Source organism: Filicampus tigris, chromosome 20 (genome assembly GCF_054856515.1).
Source record: "Filicampus tigris isolate MCC_2025a chromosome 20, RoL_Ftig_1.0, whole genome shotgun sequence".
NCBI lineage: Eukaryota > Metazoa > Chordata > Actinopteri > Syngnathiformes > Syngnathidae > Filicampus > Filicampus tigris.
In genome coordinates, this window is record NC_141236.1 from 5,446,435 (window position 1) to 5,465,749 (window position 19,315).

At 42.2% G+C, this 19,315-nt stretch overlaps 1 protein-coding gene across 2 annotated transcripts in view; it reads right to left on the reverse strand.

The window, feature by feature from the left end:
• snap25a (synaptosome associated protein 25a) overlaps window positions 1-4,553 on the reverse strand; it is a 30,373-nt gene extending 25,820 nt beyond the window's left edge. Inside the window, exon 1 of one of the 2 annotated variants that reach the window (XM_086018667.1) lies at window positions 4,351-4,553. The gene's annotated coding sequence lies outside the window, so the exon portion shown is untranslated. The remainder of the gene's footprint in view (window positions 1-4,350) is intronic. The other variant, XM_086018666.1, reaches the window with a different exon arrangement.
• Window positions 4,554-19,315: the final 14,762 nt, after the last annotated feature.

Consider the following 19,315-nt stretch of genomic DNA (forward strand, 5'->3'; position numbering starts at 1 on the left):
GCTCACAAAAAGACTTTTTACAAGGAAAACAGATTTTCCCCAAAATTTTATAAACTGATTGATGACACTTTAAAATGTGTGTCGTGTACTGTACTGACTAACAAAACTTCTTATCATAAAACAAAAAACAAAAAAAAACTGCTCAATATGATTCAGCTCAAGTGATTGACTTGGCCATTGCATAACAGTTTTGCTTGAAAAAAAATAAAAATAAATAAATAAAACTCTTTGGTTGCTTTCACAGTATGCCTTCGGTCATTGTCCATCTGCACTGTGAAGCGCCGTCCAATCAGTTCTGAGGCATTTGGCTAAATATGAGCAGGATAATGTTGCCTCAAACTACATCATCATCCAAGCCTGCTGTTTTTCTCAGTAGTCACATCCTCATCCAAAAAAATAAAACAATAAATTACAAGGGAACCAGTTCCATTGCCACCAGTTCCATTATACTACCACCAAAATGCTTCACTGATGAGTTGGTACAGTAAACAAACCAACCATTCACATTCACAGCTCATGCGGGTACCAAGCATACAAACTCAACATTAGCAGGGATGCTAACAAAATATTGTACCATTGGAGTTTCAAAATGGCTACTAATTGTGTCCTCATAAACCAAACTTGACATGAGTAGATGTAATTTCATGTGCTGGGTGTCGTATGTTACGTATTATTACCAGGGGCGGAGCCAGAACGTGGCTAATGGGTGGACCTGGAAAAATCGTATATTCAAATAAAATGACAAACTGAATAATATGAAGTTCAGATCTTCCTTAGACAACCACAATTATACCATTCTTAATATTCAATACAATAAAACAAAACAAAATGAAACATAAATTAAAAAATAATTTCCTAATTTACAAAAAATTTAAAGTATATTTGTTTTCATGAATCTCACTGTGTGGGCAGTCTGTCCATGTGTACACCCAGGCCCACCCACGGTTCCGCCCCTGATTATTACGTGTATTTTTCATTTGCTGTCGTTTAGACATCAACATTTGCATTAGCCAAGCAAATCTAAAAGAAGCAATTTTCTTCTTGTCCTGACATATATTTTTTACATTGCAGTTAATCTTGGCTCCGGCCTTCCTGTGTGAAGTTGTATGTTCTCCCCGTGATTGCGTAGGTTTTCTCGGGGCGCTCCGGTTTCCTCCCACATTCCAAAAACATTGAGCATAGGCTCATTGAAGGCTGAATGGTTGTTTGAGACTAAAACTGGCATAATTCAACAAATTCAGGTCGATAATATGAAAGTACAAGAAATGCTGAATTCATTCGCATGATTATGTTTTGTCATGCATCCAAAAAACGGAACTGCTGCAGTTTGTATTTGCCAAGCTGAACTGCGGCACTTTAAAAAAGTGGCCAGTGGTCAAGTTATTTGCGCAAGGGCACTTAAAACACCCTTGTCTGCTTTTCACCTCTGGCATCAATATAGCCAGACACCCGAATGCGGCTTTCCAATGCAGCAGGAGTAAAAAAAAAAAAAAAAAAAAATGCTCATTCATCCTAAATACGTTTATCCATTATGTAAAAAGGAAAACAATAACTATCTTAGTCCTGCCAGTGGGATGCAAAAGAATCAATCACAAGTAACATTTATTATAAATAATTTACTTACATTGTACGTCCAATAAGATAGCTGTACAAAAACTGCTTTTACAGCAATAGACCGGAATGGCAGCCGATGGTATGTGAGCATTTATTTATTTATTTATTTTCCGATAGACAGCATGGTATGCTAGTGGTTGGCACGTCTGCCTCATAGTGCTGAGGCGCAGTGTTCTCGGCTTCCCGTGTGGAGTTTACATTTACGGTCCAGGGCATCGCCGGTGAGGACACGTAGCATAGAACAGTGTTTCCTAACCTTTATCGGGGCAAGGCACCCATTTTATATCAAAATCTCACGGCGCATCACCAACGAAAAATACTGACGAGATGATCTGATCTCAGTTTACTTTCAAATTGTCTCAGTGTGAAATCTGGGCCTGTTTAGTTGATATTTCCAGGAAGCTGTGAGTCATTCTGTTGTATGAATGACAACAGGTGGACGCTGAGGTTTATTGTACCTTTCGTTGTCTAATGGAAGTTTGTTTTATTGTTGTTAACTGCCATCACTGTATGTCATTTTTTTGGGGTCAAAAATGAAGTGAAATTGGAGAGTTTCCCATGGTGCACCTCTTGATCTCTCAAAGCACACTAGGGTGCCATGGCAACTACGGTACTTTTAAAAATGTCATTTGTACATAAATTGATTTGTCTTTATAATCTTTACTTTGAAACATTTTCTTGTTTCGTACCACAAAAGTAAATATATTTTTCCCCAAATAATCAAGTTTAATATTTTTTTACATAATCGAGCGGCCCTACTTCATCGGTTCTTTCTCATACAAGTCATCCAACTTTGATCAAAATCTGCAGAATGGTTTTGGTGAATTCACATAAACGAACAATATAAAAATAACCGACCTGGGTGGGGGTAACAATGAAACCCTCCCTCAGGATCTTCCATGTTGGAATTCATTAGATTGTGCAAGTGTACCTAATGTTGTGACCTTTTTACTGGAACAACTCGCATTCCTGCGTTGCAGCTAATTGTCAGCATTTTACTTTTTTTTCCCCCACCGTATTCTTATATTAACACCACTCTTTTTAAAAATGGATTACTCAATTATTTTATGCCACATATTTGTCTCCGTGATAGATTTTTAAGCAATCCATCCACCCATCCATCCACCCACAACAGGAAATATAATTGTATTGCATGTCATAAAATATTCAACACCCTGCACCAAAAAGGCAATGCAGCTACGCAGCCAGCTCGTATTGACCAGCATCCATCATATTGTTTGGCTTCATTCCAGCAGCAGTACAGTAAGCGTGTAACAGTACCAGTCATGTTTCTGAGAAATGAACCCGCGGTGAAGATATCAGTGAGTCACCATTCATCTGGTAATCAGCCCCGTTTTCAACGAGCTCAATAGGCCCACGCTCCTCCCTCCTCACCCCTCCCACCTTCCTCTGCCTCCTCGCTCTCCCCGCAGTTCAAACGGCGCAAACTGCATATAGCAGCCATGACAACCACGGCATCCTAATCCCCCCCCCCCCCCCCCCCCCCCGGTTAGGGCGTCCTCTCCGCAGCGTGAGCTTCAATCTGCCATTGGCGTGAATGCAGGGCAACACGTTTGATGCTACAAAAGTCTATGGTCTGCTATGCAAGTGCGACGTAAACACGCTGTTTTTACGCCGCGGCCGCAAACCGCATGAACAGTGTCAAACACTCAATTAGCCAGTCACGACATCTGCTTACCCGATGGACAACACGACCTCTCACTTACAATCAATACAGAACAGAAGGTGGAGCATAAAAGCTCTTCCTACAAATGAACTTAATGTAATTTTTGATAGATGTGTTTCTGTCTATCTACCTTGTAGGGGCGCACCTATTGCGCACCCTATAATGCAACGGTGGCCCACCGGTGACCCATAACTTAGAGATGTGACGTACATGCGGCTCTTCTTTATCTTCGTGCCTGACGCACCTCAACCGCAGAGTGCGTTAATTGAGAAACCCCCCACCCACCCCCCAACCCACCATGCAGCCATTAACACCCCGCCCTCTCTTTCCCACACACACTCGCGATTGACGGACCACGCGCGGCGGCCTCATCGATGGTGACAAGAGTCGAGGGTGTCGCGGCGCACACGCACTCGGAGCTCCTCCACCCACCCGTGCCCCCCCCACCCACTCCCCCTCCTTTCTGTTTAGACGGGCAACCCTCCTCCCATCAACTTCGCCATGGCGCACTTTTTTATTGCACATCCGCCGCAATCACCTTGCGTGCACTCACTGCCTCTGTTCTCGCTATATTTATTTTGGAACAACAGGAAAAGAAAAGGTTTTCAAAATGATTGCGACGGCTCCTATAGCTCCCAATTCGCCGTTTTGATGCGGCGTCAGTCTACCTGCTTGCGGGTTGTCAATGATGTGTAGCCCACTAACAACATACGGGCACCTCAAATATTTCTCGCATATTTGACAACCATGCGGCGTGTCCCCGAGTCGCTTCTCAAAGATGCGTCGCTATCCGAGGTGCTGAAAGAGCGAAAACGCCCACATTTCATCGACGCATTATTGCGCAGCGCATCCATCCAACTCCCTGCGCGTTTGCGCTTGGGAGGTCACGCACCGTTCCTTCCTCGCAAACTAAAATAAGACTAATTAGCCCCGAATACGTCTTACGCCAATCACTGCCGTTCATTCACAAGCGGATAATAACCAACTGATATATCCAATGCGCAAATTGCGGTGGGTGCGAAGAAATGAGCAAAGGGGAGCGGACTTACCCGAGCTTGTTGTCGTCGGCCTGCAGTCAGCACTGGAGGAAATGCGTTCGCTTTTTTGGACCAGCCGCCTCCCTGTATTTGTGTGTGTGTGTGTGTGTGTGTGTGTGTATATGTGTGTTCACGCTGTGACGGCGATGCTGCAAAGGCGCTGCGCCGAGTCTTCCTCACTTCTTCAATGAGGGGAAGCAGTGCAGTTCTCGGCAAAGATGGCGGAGCCTCTGACGTCAGCAGCAGCAGCGTTTGATCGAAAAAAAGAAGAGGCGGTGTTTTTGTTTTTTTAAATACTTTTTATTGGTGCTTTGGAATTTTGAAATATTCAAGAAAATAATGGGTCGATTCACTGAGCTTCGCGAAAGAGATATATTCTCATAGGCTGATGGAACACTTCATTAGATACACCTGCATATGCAACCAGTGGTGAGAACTTAATACAAATATGTGGTTTCTGCGGTAACCACGTCATCACTCAATTTACTCATATTTCAAATCAATTTGCCCGACTATTTTGTGTGTAGAGAAGTTATTTTTTTGTTGTTGATCAAAACAGATATTGAAAAGTTAAAAATAATAAAATAAATAGCCATCATATTTACTTTTGTACTGTACATTTCGGGCTCTGTACTCATTTTTACTTAAGTTCATTTGTTCGATCATTTTACTTGTTGTTTTCTGGACTCATTACTCATTCTAAAACAAAATCCCTCAATCTGAAACTGAAACTAAATAAATAAATCCTACTATTTATTGATGGATGGTCAAAGAAACTATTTTACTTGCATTCCTTAAAAAATAGTTCCATTTATTTAATTTTATGCTTGACTAATTCTTGACTTTCTGCTAAAATTTGAGTGTAAAAAGGTGCATAAAGTGTCAAATTTTCAAAACGCTAAGATCTCAAGAGCTCATTAAAAGTGAAAGAGCTGCATTAAAGCACTTCTTGGCGTTGGATGGTTTCTGAGTCAGACCGTCTCAATGTCCTCGTAAATTTATCAAGCACTTATGTACTGCATTTCAAACCGTTAGTTATATACACATATTGCGACGTGTGTGCATATCATATATAATTATTGTAGCTATACATTTTCAAAGTCAAACACAATATTTAATTTTGTGTTTAAAAAAATGATTAAAACATTGAGGTGTTTATTAAACACTGAACAAAATGGTGTATTTTCAGGTGGTTGCGTGAAATAAAATAATCTATAAACCTACTTAAAAACCGTCAACAAAGCATTTTATTCAGTGTATGTTTATTAGATTAATTAAAACTAAATTGACCACAGGTGTGAATTCTTTAACAGTTGTTGTTGTAGTTTGTAGTAAGTCTCTCTTTGCCTCATATCAATACTTCCTCTTACAATACGATCTGTTTTTCCCATTCAAATTTCACACTCATCCAATGCCAAAGGTATAAAAAGCATAGACAACAAATAGTGTATGTGATTAATTGTAAAAGTTCACCACCGAAATAAAACTGTAACTATCTAGCAGATGCAGCATTACACAGTACTGTGCCAAAGTCATTGGCTACCATTAAATTTATTGTTTTAGCAATAATCACTCCAGGGTGGACAAAAGCCTCTAACGCAGTCAGTTGGGATATAGAGTGAAACTTACATGGTCCTGTTTATAAACAGGTTGACACGCACGTACACCAGTCTGTCAGTTTGGATCTGGAAGTACCACAGGGTGTCGGCCACTCGCTACATATCGGTACACTACTCCTGCTCCCGGTTACTCCGTGTCACTCCATGTATGCCGTGCCTGCCAGCATCTTACACCCTGCTGTGATCTGCTGCATCATCTCTGGGGCTTCTTTGCACAGCCTGCACCTGGGGTCTTGCGTGGTGTGGTAGACCCCCAGCCTCTATTTGATCTCATGTTTGGGCCTGTTCTTGTGCTGCCGTGATAGTGCCTCCCTGATGTCTTTCAGTCCAGTTTTTTTCCCCAGCCACTGGTGTGTTTTCGCAATGTCAGCCACATCTTCAATTTGTTGGTGTTACATACCATGCACAGGCTTGTCTTTCAATGGCAGTCCATCTGGCTCCTTCTCCTTACTGGGCTTCTGCTACCTGGGGCATTCACTAAGCAAGTCAAATCTTCTTGATGTATTATTGGAGGCCTGTTGTTTTTTCCTGGATAGTGCCTGTGACACTTACTAGTCCACGGCCCCCCTTCTTTCCACTTTCTGTTCAGACTCAGGATTCAAGACTTGGGGTGGAACCCTAAAGTGCATTGTAAGGAGCTTTCTTGTCTGGGTATCTATCGGTGGCTTGCCTATCTTGCAAAGGCCAGGCTACCCGATTACTGGCAGGCCATAGATGTTAATGGCCAGGATCTTATTCTTGCCGTTCAGCTGACTATTCAGGATCCATCTCACCTTCTGCAGGTATTTGGCCATGGCTGCAAATCTGGCATGCTGCCTTCAGATAGCTCAATCTCCTCAGAACCGCCTATCCTCACAAATCCCTTCGGAACCACTTTTCCTCACGAGGGTCATGGCCCCGGAGCCTGTCATGCAACGCAACTTACATTCGTCGAGAGATGGTGTACATCCTAGTTCGAATGCCTGCCTATTGTAAGGCATATGCAGAAATATAGCCATTTACACCCACATTTACATTTATAGATGATTCAGAGTCCTTAACTAACCTAACATGCTGTTTTTTGTTTGAAGTAGCCAGATTCAAACTCAGAATCGCTCCACTGTGCAGAAACATACTAAGGAAGGCGAAATCCACATTGAGGCACAAGGACTTGTGGAGCGACAACATAAACCTTCAGTAAACATGTGGCTGCTTTCATACCTGTTAAGAAAAACAATGTCCAAGAGTGAATAATAAAAGCACCCAGAATTGCATTGGCAGATTTTTTGTTGTTGTTGTTGCTCATTTCATCGGCATATTATTGATCGTTGAATGTGGACTCAACAGCGAGGCCGTGTCCGGCTCTCCTCTTCTTCTCTCCAGCGGCTGTCGCTGCTTGGCACCATAACAAATGTGTCTTCAATTGCTCTGAAGTGAGCCTGTCTTCCAAATTAATGGTTATGATAACACAGCCTGAAAAAATCAATTTGGAGAGGGGAGCCAGAACAGAAGAAATGAGAGGAAGGGCTAAGCCCCGTGTGACCGTGTCTGAGTGCATTGGCTTGGTTTAGCTTGTGTAAGTATGTGGAGAATGGATCTCCAGGAACTACCATTGCTCATTCACCCTGTTACACCATATTGCGACAAATTATGTTTAGGGAGACATAAATACATACGGATTTACATTAAAGTTACAGTTGTTTTTAAACTATACAGCAGGTTGCAGTAGCGCAGTTATTTGAACATGTCAAATTAAAGCAAAGCCCAAAATGCCTTTTTTGGGGTGTTATTATAGGCTCCTGAGGTCTTGATTAAATACGTCTCGTTTTATCAAACTTCATTTATCCAATCCACCAAATACCAAACAAGACTACAAAACAAGCTGTAGCTAATACTGAAATACTCAGCGTTGCTGCGCATTCCTTGCATGACACGATCCTTACCATTTGAAAAGGTAGTAAACAGGCTTTCCAATTATGTACATTTTATTCCAAGAAGCATTGTCACAATATAGAAATAATCTTCCTTTTTGCGCTATGTTTATCATTAAAGCTCTCCCATTTTGTAACGGTAAGGCTAATTCCTTTATTTTCAATGCAAACGGAAAATAGCGTGACATCGAAATATGAGACATTGATCGACATTTCAGCTTCTGTTTCCATGTTGAAAACGCGAATGACATTTAATAGCCACGAGAACAGCTGGCCGCGTTTTCCCTTTCTGGAGAGACTGACGAGAATTTCCAACTTTGCAGGGTAGGCCTTTGAAGTCAAAGTGGTATATGCACCGAGGGGCGTGCGCGTGAGAGGGAGGTGTCGGGGGGAAGTGAGAAGACGGAGAGATGGGCTTGAGCGGTGCTTCGGTATTCGCTATGAAGCCTGCAGCAGACTCCGTTCTCTCTCGCTCCCTCTCTTTTTGCTGACGTACTCTATTTCATTCTTAATTACACTTCACAGGGAAGGTGGGATGCCGCAGGAGAACAGAATAGGGGTGAACTGTGAAAGAGTGACTGAGCAAAAATAAGAAAGAAATGGTTTTCAACCATAAGTATGGCCTCACTGCCGATGAAATGCACAAATGTACTCTCAGGCAATGTTAAATATAACAGAACTGTACCTGGGCTCTACAATTGATACCAAATTGGATGCACATTTCTTCACTGCTTTAAGACAGCGGTTCACACCTGTGAAAAGCTCCAGTTGCATCCTCTTTGGTTTTCGTGCTTGCAGGTCCCCTGGGAGCCTCCTGCACTCCAGTTTCAGAGGGGAGGGGGCAGACAGTCGGGAGGGGGGAAGCTTACCAGATGCCGCCGGAATCATAACACGAAATTTCCAGTGCTTTCTAATAACACATCACATGTCCGTTTAATTTTTTTTCCCGAATTTTTTTCTTGCTATAGGTTGATATGATAATTGTATTCATTCCAGCATGTTTGATTCAATTTCATGTTTTGATGTATTCTAAATGGATTGATGCATGGATGTTATTACAGTGATCCCACTGCAAAGTAGGGAAATAAAAAAGTCGTTTACTATAGATAGTAAAAGAATGTACAGTGCTGCACTTTGAGCATCACATAGACTGGCGCCATCCCTGATTTGAATGCAAATGAGGGATGTCGCCACGATTGGCTGGGATAATGCTACGTTTCATCCCACAACGGCGCAAACGCCCCATCACACCCGAGTCTACCTGTGCAAAGTCGAGCAAAATTGAAATCACATTTAAATCTATCGGAACACAGGCTTATTAAAACACACTTTTTTAATGGAATCCTTGTTCTCACACTCGCTCACCCAGTTCACCAAAAATGCAAAGTGTGCCTGCTTCAAGCTTTTTATTCATCATTCCTGTAAAACTGACACATGAAACAAAACCGAATCAGACTTTGTTTGTACAAACGCCCAAATGTTCTACCAACATGATTTTACCTAAAAAAAAAAAAAAAATGTTTTTTTAACTCTCAATAGCTTAATTTGAAACATCGTAGATTGGCGAACGGAAATTAGCATGCAACAATGTTTTAACATACAAACAGAACACAAGATTTTATGCTGTTAGAATCCCATTAAAAACAATCGCTTCCAAATCTGAGCTACCGCACGGGCATGAACGATGAACCGCAATACACTTAACATTATCATTATTCAAGACTTACTAACTAACAAAGCGGTTGAGTCGCAGAAATAAATCCAGGCTCATAATTCAGCAGACAGTAGGTCACGCTGCTTGTCTAAAAACGTGCAGCAGTTCATTAAGGATTTATAAGGCGTGTATGATATGATTAAGAACTAATTCATAAAGCATGAATACAAAAATCATTTCACAAGGATATTGACAAATAGCGGAAAAGACGGCTATGCAGGACCCCAAAAAACGCACGTAGAGGCTTAAAGATGAACACGTGGATGGAAAAAGAGAAGAGATGGAGCCAAGCTGCATGAGTTCATGTGGGGGAGGGTGCCGCAGAAGTAACAGCCTTGCAGTGACTCAGCACTAAAATTTGCCTCGCTCTCTCTCTCGCTCTCTCACAATATCAGTATTTAGTCATTCAAAACACATTCAACCTATTTCTCATCACTTTAGAGAGCTTGTCATCACACTGTCAAGGAACCACATTTCGTAACTTGAAAATGGAATCCACGCGCTTGACAGTATGGCAAGACGCGATTTGAGCAAAGATGACGAATGGCAATCTTTGGTAGGTGCTGTGTATGGATGTTTGACTCAATGATTTTAAATCGGCAAATTCAGTAGCTTTACGATATCCGAGGGCACATACATTGTTGAAAAGACTTCATTGGGTTTGCTGAAATGGAGCGATTTCAAAAAACATCTTAAACATGCTAAGTATAACAAATATTTTCATTCTCGCCCATTTAGGTTTTGCAGCAAATCAATTAATCACTGAATTGATTTTTGAAATATATATATATATATATATAAGTCACGAGAAAAGGAGAATATTTTTCTAAATGTTTCGAACTCTTGTGACTACAGCACGTCATAAGTCCAGCCAATCAGAAGTCTTGAAAAAGCAACTCCCTTAGCAGTGCATTTTGAGGTCTCCATTTTCAGAATAATGCACTGCACATTCTTCTACTACCTGTAGTAAACTCCTTTTTTATTTCCCTACTTTGCTTTTAAATGTCTTCAATTCTTTTGACTTTCAATATTGTGAAGCACATTGAGTTACCTTCTGTATGAACTGCCCAAGATAAAGCTGCTTTGCCTATAAAGAGGAAAATCGCTCTAATCTTTCTCATTGCTCAAAACGAAATTGTTTTGTGTCCTGCTGCCAAAAGTATTTTTTTTTTTTTTCTGTTCAGAAAAAAAATCGTAAAGAAGCACAATCACGGCATAAAGTGTCCGAGCCAATTTTCCCCACGAAAGCTGAGAACTGAGTTTGAGCAAAAAAATATTGAAAAATACCTACGCTTGTGTGCACACAGCCCAAACACAGTGTCTCTCCCTCCCGCCTGTCACAATCGTGCGCATCACCGTCCATTCACCAATGAATGAATTACAGCTTTGAGGAGCGTGCGGCCCACTAAGGATATTGAAGCCGATAGTTGCGGCACGAAATCGAGATTGATTTGCGACGCTGATAAGTGTGTGAATGAAGCGTTGGCGCGATAAGGCCGGTCGTTAGAAGGGGAACACTGATCCACGTTGACCTGCGGCGCTGCACCTCAAATCCCTCCTTTTGTCTCTCCTTTCCTTCCTTGTCTTTTCCTATTTGTCTCATTTGCATGCATTCCCATTTTTTGCTTTCACTCCCTCTTTGGTTCACTTTGCACATGAGTGACTCGAGAGCGACAGTAGAACCTCGGAACCTCGGCCGCAGCTTTTGTAAATAGGACAGAACGGCTGCGTGTAAACACCCGAGCACAGCGGAGAAGTGAGGAAACCGCACGATGCAACGTCGACTTGATGCTGAGGACGCTACGGGCTGATTACCAGCTGTGCGCCATGTAACTCTGGTAACACACAGGTAACGCTTTCATTTCGTTCCACGTGTTACAGCGGGGGGCAGGACGTGGGGGCGGATTGAAGAGAAGTTGTGGCGGTGCACTGGCCCAGAATCTAACATCCCTCCTGGCCAAGGCACATTACTGCTGACTGAACTCAAAATGTGCATACTCTCCAGCTCCCATATGTGCGCACACGCGTGGCTAAAATTGTTCATAAACATGTGTCTGTTTGAATGTGTGAGCAGCTGAGATTTGCCCGCCGCATGACTAGAATAAAGCATCCTCATAATTTGTAAACATGAAGAAATTGAGTGGAGTTTATTTTCATGCTAGGAGGAAGATAGTCGAAGCTTGAAGTCGAATGCAATCTGTTGCATGACTCTGGTAGTTGAATAGAAAGTCAACCCAAATGTATTTTTTTTTTTTTTTTTTTACAGAATATGTTCTACGCAGGACCACTAGCCTGAACACGGCATTCTGATTAATATTACGTTGGTGGAATATGAGAACTCCACCTGTTTTTAGCTAGCTGGGGGGCGGCCATTTTGTCACTTCTGACGATTGTCTTCTTAAACTGTACTGTAGTGAAGTGTGCTTGTGTGCAATTTAAATGCATCACAAAGAAAGCTTATACCTCAAACCTTTTTTTTTTCTTCATTTTTTTGTTGTCCTTCATTCAACCGCTCATCCTTTCTGACCGTTACATCTCCTCCATCATGAATCACGCCTCAAGTTATGGATCAACACTCCTGTCCTCCAACTCCCCTTCCCCTCCTCTCCTATTTTCTTGTCTCGTACTCCCCCTTTTTATAAAATCATAGTCTTCCTCCTTTTCATCAGATTGTACTTCCACTATGTATCACAGAGTCCTTCCTACCTTTGTGTGTGTGTGTGTGCGCACGCCGCACCGCGATGTGCATGTCAATGTTTCACCTCCGCAAATCGAAAGCTAGAGCGGCTCCCGATGTATTGCACCTGCCTGTTGCTATGGAAACTGGGGATCCTCTGTGCGTCACCTGTGCCCATGTTTGGTCTGGTGTTGTTTCCGGCTGCCGCCTATCAGCCTCACGCTCACGCTTGCTCCCGGCTCCACGCACACACAGCCACTCCATATCGACACCTGACTATAAATCGGGAATTAATGAGCCTTTCCATATGTGAACACTAAGCAGCGTGATTTATGCTGCACACGCAAAGTTCCGCGAACATGAATCATCAGACTGACCACATTCTGAGTAAACTATTATATAAACTATTATATATCTATATAAAAATAAAAATATTTGTAATGACGATGTTGGTGGAGAGAGTCCTTGGCCAGTTAGCATTTCTGCTAACATACCTAGCATGTACTACCATATTTGTAATGACCCTGTTTGTGAAGCATGTTCTTGACCAGTTAGCATATCTGCTAACACAGCTAGCATGTACGACCATATTTATAATGACGCTGTTTGTGAAGCGTGTTCTTGACCAGTTAGCATATCTGCTGACACAGCTAGCATGTACTACCATATTCGTAATGACGGTGTTTGTGGAGAGAGTTCTTGACCAGTTAGCATATCAGCGAACACAGCTAGCATGTACTTTCAAACAAAAACTCTAACATTAGCATTGACTTGCAACCCTGTGACTGTATCGTATTCCTTACTATGAAATTAAAATCAAATTATATGATAGTATATTGCATGTTTTTCTTGAAAACTCCTAAATACATTGTCCATTTTTCAAAAACCTAAATTGGTGCCTAAATTGTCCTCTAATTCTGGATTGACCCATCGTACTACTTCAATCAAACCCCATTTCCTGTTTTTGTTTCATCGTCAGGGGAAAGTAGACGTAAAGTACCCGTAGAGATTGTGATTCAAGATTCTGTGAGACAACTGTCAAGGTTGCCAGAATCGCTTTGGTGCCACCAGCCTGACAGCACAGTCCTGAAGGTAAATACAAACAAGGAGAGGGCGCGAGAAGGACATCAGGACGGAGCGAGAGAGGCATTCGGGTCTGTCGGTGTCAGATTGTGAAATGGACTGCAGTGCAACAAGCGGCTGATCCTCACACACCCCGGCCCGACACATCAATCCAGTGGTGTAGCAGCATAACATCTCAGCTGCGGGCCATGCAGCAGCTTCGCCAATTTGGAATAATAAACCAAGCACGAGCCCATTACCTCCTTTGACTACATTGTCCCTAATAACCAGGGAATAAAACCTCAGCCACCGTGGCTCTCCATTACCCTGCATCTTATGTCTCCTCTCTTTGTGTGATAACATCAGGAACAAGTGAACAAAGCAGTCATTGCAAAGACACCTCATCTATTAAAAAGAGGAAGTAAAGCGTTCTCGTGTGAACACGTTTAAAACGTTACATCATCACACTTACAATATTCATGATATGGATGGCATTTAAGAATGGATTCAAATAGTGGTACTAATTAATGGACACGCCTTGGTTGAACATGTCCCATGTCATTGCCATGCTAAAAAAGGAAGTTCCTTTTATTGTCACCTTAGGTTTTGTGCTAACACTGATTGGCATTTGGAACTATTTAAAAATCACTCCACCTTGGCTGCAGCTCTAGTTCCTGCTGAAGAAAAAACAGTCCCAAAGCATGATTATGCCACCACCATTTTTCAGTAGCAGGAAAAGCCTACTCGAACAACTTTGTGATTTCATATCCACTCTATACTGCGTTTAGCAGAATGGTATTGAACTGCACATTTGCCACTGCATCAAAGTTATGGCTGAAAACAACTGTTTGGTGTGTGTTTTGAATCTTCAAATTTGCCTGTCCAGTTAAATGTTTTGTCAAATTGATTTTCTTACAGGAAATTCTGAACCAGCTTCTTGATATGGTGTTGACTTGACAGATAGGACTACACATACACACATAAGCCATTGTAGAAGTTACCTGAAGAGTAATCTTATGCATGTTAATGTATACTGTTTTTGCATGCATGCACGGTGCTATTTCTGTTGCCGTTTCTTGCAAGGAGGCAGAAACTAGTTTGGCGTTTTTAGATTAATGGCATCCCCCAGGTTTTCATGATCTGTGCTAGCTACACTAATGAGCACTTTTAGGGCAGGGAAGACGATACATCCGAAAAATTAGAGCGAGGAAAGAAATCCGTCACTCTAGCTCAGTTAGACTGCAGCAAAGTACATATTGTAGTGTCGATTAATTACTGTAGATGTCTGTTTAGTTGTTGAACACATGTAAAAAAAACATTGGCGGCGAATACATCGGCACTAAAACGTATTCATGCCAAAATGTCCAAAATCCAGTATTTATAAAGGAAGCGCAGGGAGCTGTAATGTATCCAGTGAAATATTTATTGCATCTGTTTTTGGACGCAGGAATTGGTCTGCTCATCTGAGCCAAGACCCAGCCGCCCGTGTTTACCACCCAGTGTTATTGGTCTCACTATGAAATTCAAATCGATATCCTCATAATAAAAGTCTCAGACCTGCAGCAAATTGCAGTCGGTGGCATGGAAAGCTAAAGAAATCTATGAGGGTGCCAAGGCCGCTCTAATGAATGATGAATCACTGCAAAAAACAAACAGACACACACACACACACACACACACACACACTCACACACACACACACACACACGCGCGCGCAGTGCTGCGTCACATACAGTCAGTCGGGCTGAAACACGACTCCCTCACGGATGGATCGAAAATATATACAAGCCAACACTTTGAATATAACACTGACCACTTGCAAACAAAAATGAGATCCAGTGAAAAGGCTGAATGGACATTTCTGAAAGTCCTTTCGAAACCCTTTTAACTCATTCACTGCCATTGACGAATTTACTTGTCTTTTCACTGTCCAGCCATTCAATCTCAGGAATTTATTTATAATTTTTTTTTCAAATGTTTTCAAACATTAGGGTAAAAGAGGGTCTGAAAATGCCTGGCAGTGAATGAGTTAAGCTTGTCTAAGTTCATAATTTTGTTCATGATTTTTTTGGGGGAAAATGCTGTGTGGAAAATGTTGGGCGGACCTAGACAAACAACCACGTACCCAGAGAAAACCCCTGAAAGCTAGGGGGGGACTTGCAAGCTCCACATAATAAGGAACTGGGTTGTGCTGGGATAAAAAAAATAAAATAAAAATAAAAATTAAAAAGTCATGATCTGTTTTTGTCCACTTGCTTTAATGTGCTCAGTGACAGGTAGAATTATATGCCCTGTGTTTTCTCAAGTAGTAGCTGTGTTGTTCACTTGAACAAATAAAGAGCACACTTTAATTAGATGCCTTTTCTTCCCCTCAGGAAAATTACAAGGTAGCTGTAATTACCTTTTCACCAGGTGGTACAGCTCAGTTCAGTAGCTGATTTGGTTGGCATTTCCATTTAGGTGCTTTGGCAGGACACTGATAACTGCATTAGCTCCCTAAAGAGTGTGCCATCGTAGCAACAGGACAGCAAGTACACTTGCTGGTTATTTACAATATCTTGTAAATGTCACTTTTTGAAGTGCAGGCAAAAAATGTTTTTTCTTCATTTAAACCAATTGGAATACAAATGTTCTTGTCAAGAATATGTTCTTGATATTCTGAATAATATTGAGTGAGTGGAATACGAATTAAGCAGCAAAATCGACAAATTTTTCGCTATCAGCAGGGGGTGGCCATTTTGTCGCTCGCTGTCGACTGAAAATGACATCGCAGTTGCTCAGGGCTCAAATAACGACCAATCGCGGCTCGGCTTCAGAAGACAGGTGAGCCGTGATTGGTCGTTACCTGAGCCCTGAGCAACTCTGATGTCATTTTCAGTCGACAGCGAGCGACAAAATGGCCGCCCCCTGCTGATAGCGAAAAATGTGTCGATTTTGCTGCTTAGTGACAAAATGGTTTCCCGCTGCGCTAGCTAAATACGGGTGGATTTTGTGGCTCAACTCATATTCCACAAACGCAATATTAATCAGAATGCCGTGTTTAGACTAGTGATGAAGAACATTTCTGCGTTGCTTTCCTCTTCTGTGACTATTCGAGTGTAAAAACATGCCAGCTATCACATTTGACCGTGCACAAACATAAGATAGGAACCAAGAATAACTGGACACGTGAATAGAAACTGATTCAAATTCTGATTTGTACCAACAAAGGCCTCCTCCCACATCAAGGCCTTATTCCAAATAAATAAAGCCTGACCGTCTTGTAGTTCACTAAGTAAACACCCCTGGTCAATGCTCATCTGTATAAGTGTTATCAGTATATTATAGTGCAACCGATACGATGCAACAAAACATATAGCTAAGTAACGAATAGCATAACACACACTGCGTGTGTGTTACTGTGCACAAGATCCAGTGAGTGGTTTTGGGACAGAGTGCTGAGTAAGCGGCGCAGGGCGAGTGCTGGGAGACTGCAGTGCTTTTAGCAGCAACACACACCGATAGGCGCTCACACTGATACTCAGCAGGGGGGGGGGGTGGGTGAAGACGAGAGCGAGGAAGAGGCAGTCTCATTTTTAACACAACGTGAGCGCCCACTCGTCCAGATAAACATCGCAGTCACGGAATCTTTTTTCACCAAATCAGGCAGGCCTACATTTGGTGTTGACGGAGGAACGATCATACATACTCAGGATGTACGGACGTGCAGCCGTGCCTGCGCATGACTGTCCAAGTCCAAGGCCACGCCCCGACAGACACACTGCGTCACGGCCAGCCACGGGTCCAGCAGTCTCACTCTGACCCGTGCGCTACAAAAGCCCTCACCCGCCCACTTCTCCTTCCCCATTTCCTCTGAGTCACCCTCCACTACTCCATCATCGCCCCCCACCCCCGCATGCCACGACATCCATCTCCTCCTCTCGTGTCCTGTCCACTTCTTGTCATTTCTCACCCCCCAAATATCCGTACCTGTCATCAATGTTATTATGAGGATGTATTTTTAAAAAGCCGAGGGCTTGTATCACAAACCTCAAAGCCAACCAACCCCCGGTCTAGATTTGATTACATAACTGCGTCCCCATGGACCTTGAGGACACTGCAATCTAATTTTATCTGGCGATAGTGATGATGGGAGCGTGTGTGGATGCTGCATTTAACAAAGAAAGATCACAGATTGTATCACAGATTATCTCTGATGCTATCCGATAGGGACATGGGCAACTAAAATGTCCGCAAAAAAACGTTGAGTCCGAGAAAAAAAACAAGTAAAAAGAAGCAATAGCCAGATCATGTCATGCTAATTAAAAGCTGTCAACTGTATTATTATTATTACTATTAATCTAAGATTCATGTTCAATGTTGCTCAGCCATTTCTGTCTTTCAGTGCCAAACACCAGCAAATCAGCGAATCAATCCCTGCAATCGTAAGTTTCTAAAACGGATGAATCACACAATTATATTAAAAAATCATACTTACTGTACAGCTAACGTTATTTTTACATACTTAAAACTATGTTGACTCACGTTATTTTTTTTCCATCCCTTTGCTACATCCATTTCCATTTTTTTCCTTTTCAACTGTACTTATTCTTTAATTGTTTTGTGAATCATGTCGTTTATAGGCTGTCCCGTGCAAATGGTTATGAGTATTAAAAATAATGTTTTTAGGCTTATTTGAGTCCCTTAGAGAAAACAGTCACGGTAGACCTTGAGTTGGTGATTTAGGAATACGATGCCTCACAATGTTCATTATAGCTTCCACGTAGTACATATTTTTCCATCCCTCTAGACATTTGATAAGCAAACACTACTCAACTTTTTTCCCCCTCGAAGTCAATTGTGTCAAAGCGTGTTATGCACACTTGGTGCCTTGATTGCCGAATGTAATCTGTTACGTATCAAGCCCTTGCACACACTGCGCTTGCCCACAGGGTCGGCAACTTAGTTTGGTGGCGGGCCAAATTTTTTTCCGAACAATCCTATCGGGGCTGAAATTATATTTTCATCAGACAATATCAAAAGCCCAGTTTGGTTTTATCACAGTATTGATATTGATCGGTATTTATTGCAAATTTGCAATATTGTTTCAAAGCCCACAGCAGTGCAATAAAGGTAGTAATAAAAAGAATTAAGAAAATCAATCCATTATCTATACCGCTTATCCTCAGAAGGGTCGCGGGCGTGCTGGAGCCTATCCCAGCTGTCTTCGGGCAGTAGGCGGGGGACACCCTGAATTGGTTGCCAGCCAATCGCAGGGCACACAGAGATAAACATCCGCACTCACAATCACACCTAGGGGCAATTTAGAGTCCAATCAACCTACCATGCATGTTTTTGGAATGTGGGAGGAAACCGGAGTACCCGGAGAAAACCCATGCAGGCACGGGGAGAACATGCAAACTCCACACAGGGAGGCGGGATCGAACCCACGACCTCTGAACTGTGAGGCGGACGTGCTAACCAGTCGACCACCGTGCCGCCTAAATTAAGAAAATAATTATAAATGAGTGTTGGCCAAGCACTGCACGTGTGCGGTGTTCTGCACACAAATAGGCCCAGTAGATGAGCACTCACACAATCCAGAATCACATTTATAAAAATAACCATATAATATGTTAACATTTTATTTAAAATATATAGTCAAATAAACTCCCTATATCACAGTAGGAACAAAAATAGTACAAAGGGGGAAGGATCATAAGACAGCACCTATTGCATGCAGACAATAAACCCAGAAAGTTGCTGGAGGCACGCTACTCTGCTTGCTGAGTACTACTGAGGCACCCTTGAGCAAGGTTCAGTCACTTGCACGCCCTGTCACTGCCGTTTCAACCTGCATGCCAGGCACTGCATGTGTGCGTTCTGCAACAAAAATATTCCATGTAAATTGGCGTGGAATTTAATGAAAAGGTTCAAATAAGATACATTTATTCAGAGAACTCATATAACTTTGTCCCGACTGAATATTTGTTAAGTCCTGTAGACCGCATGTTTG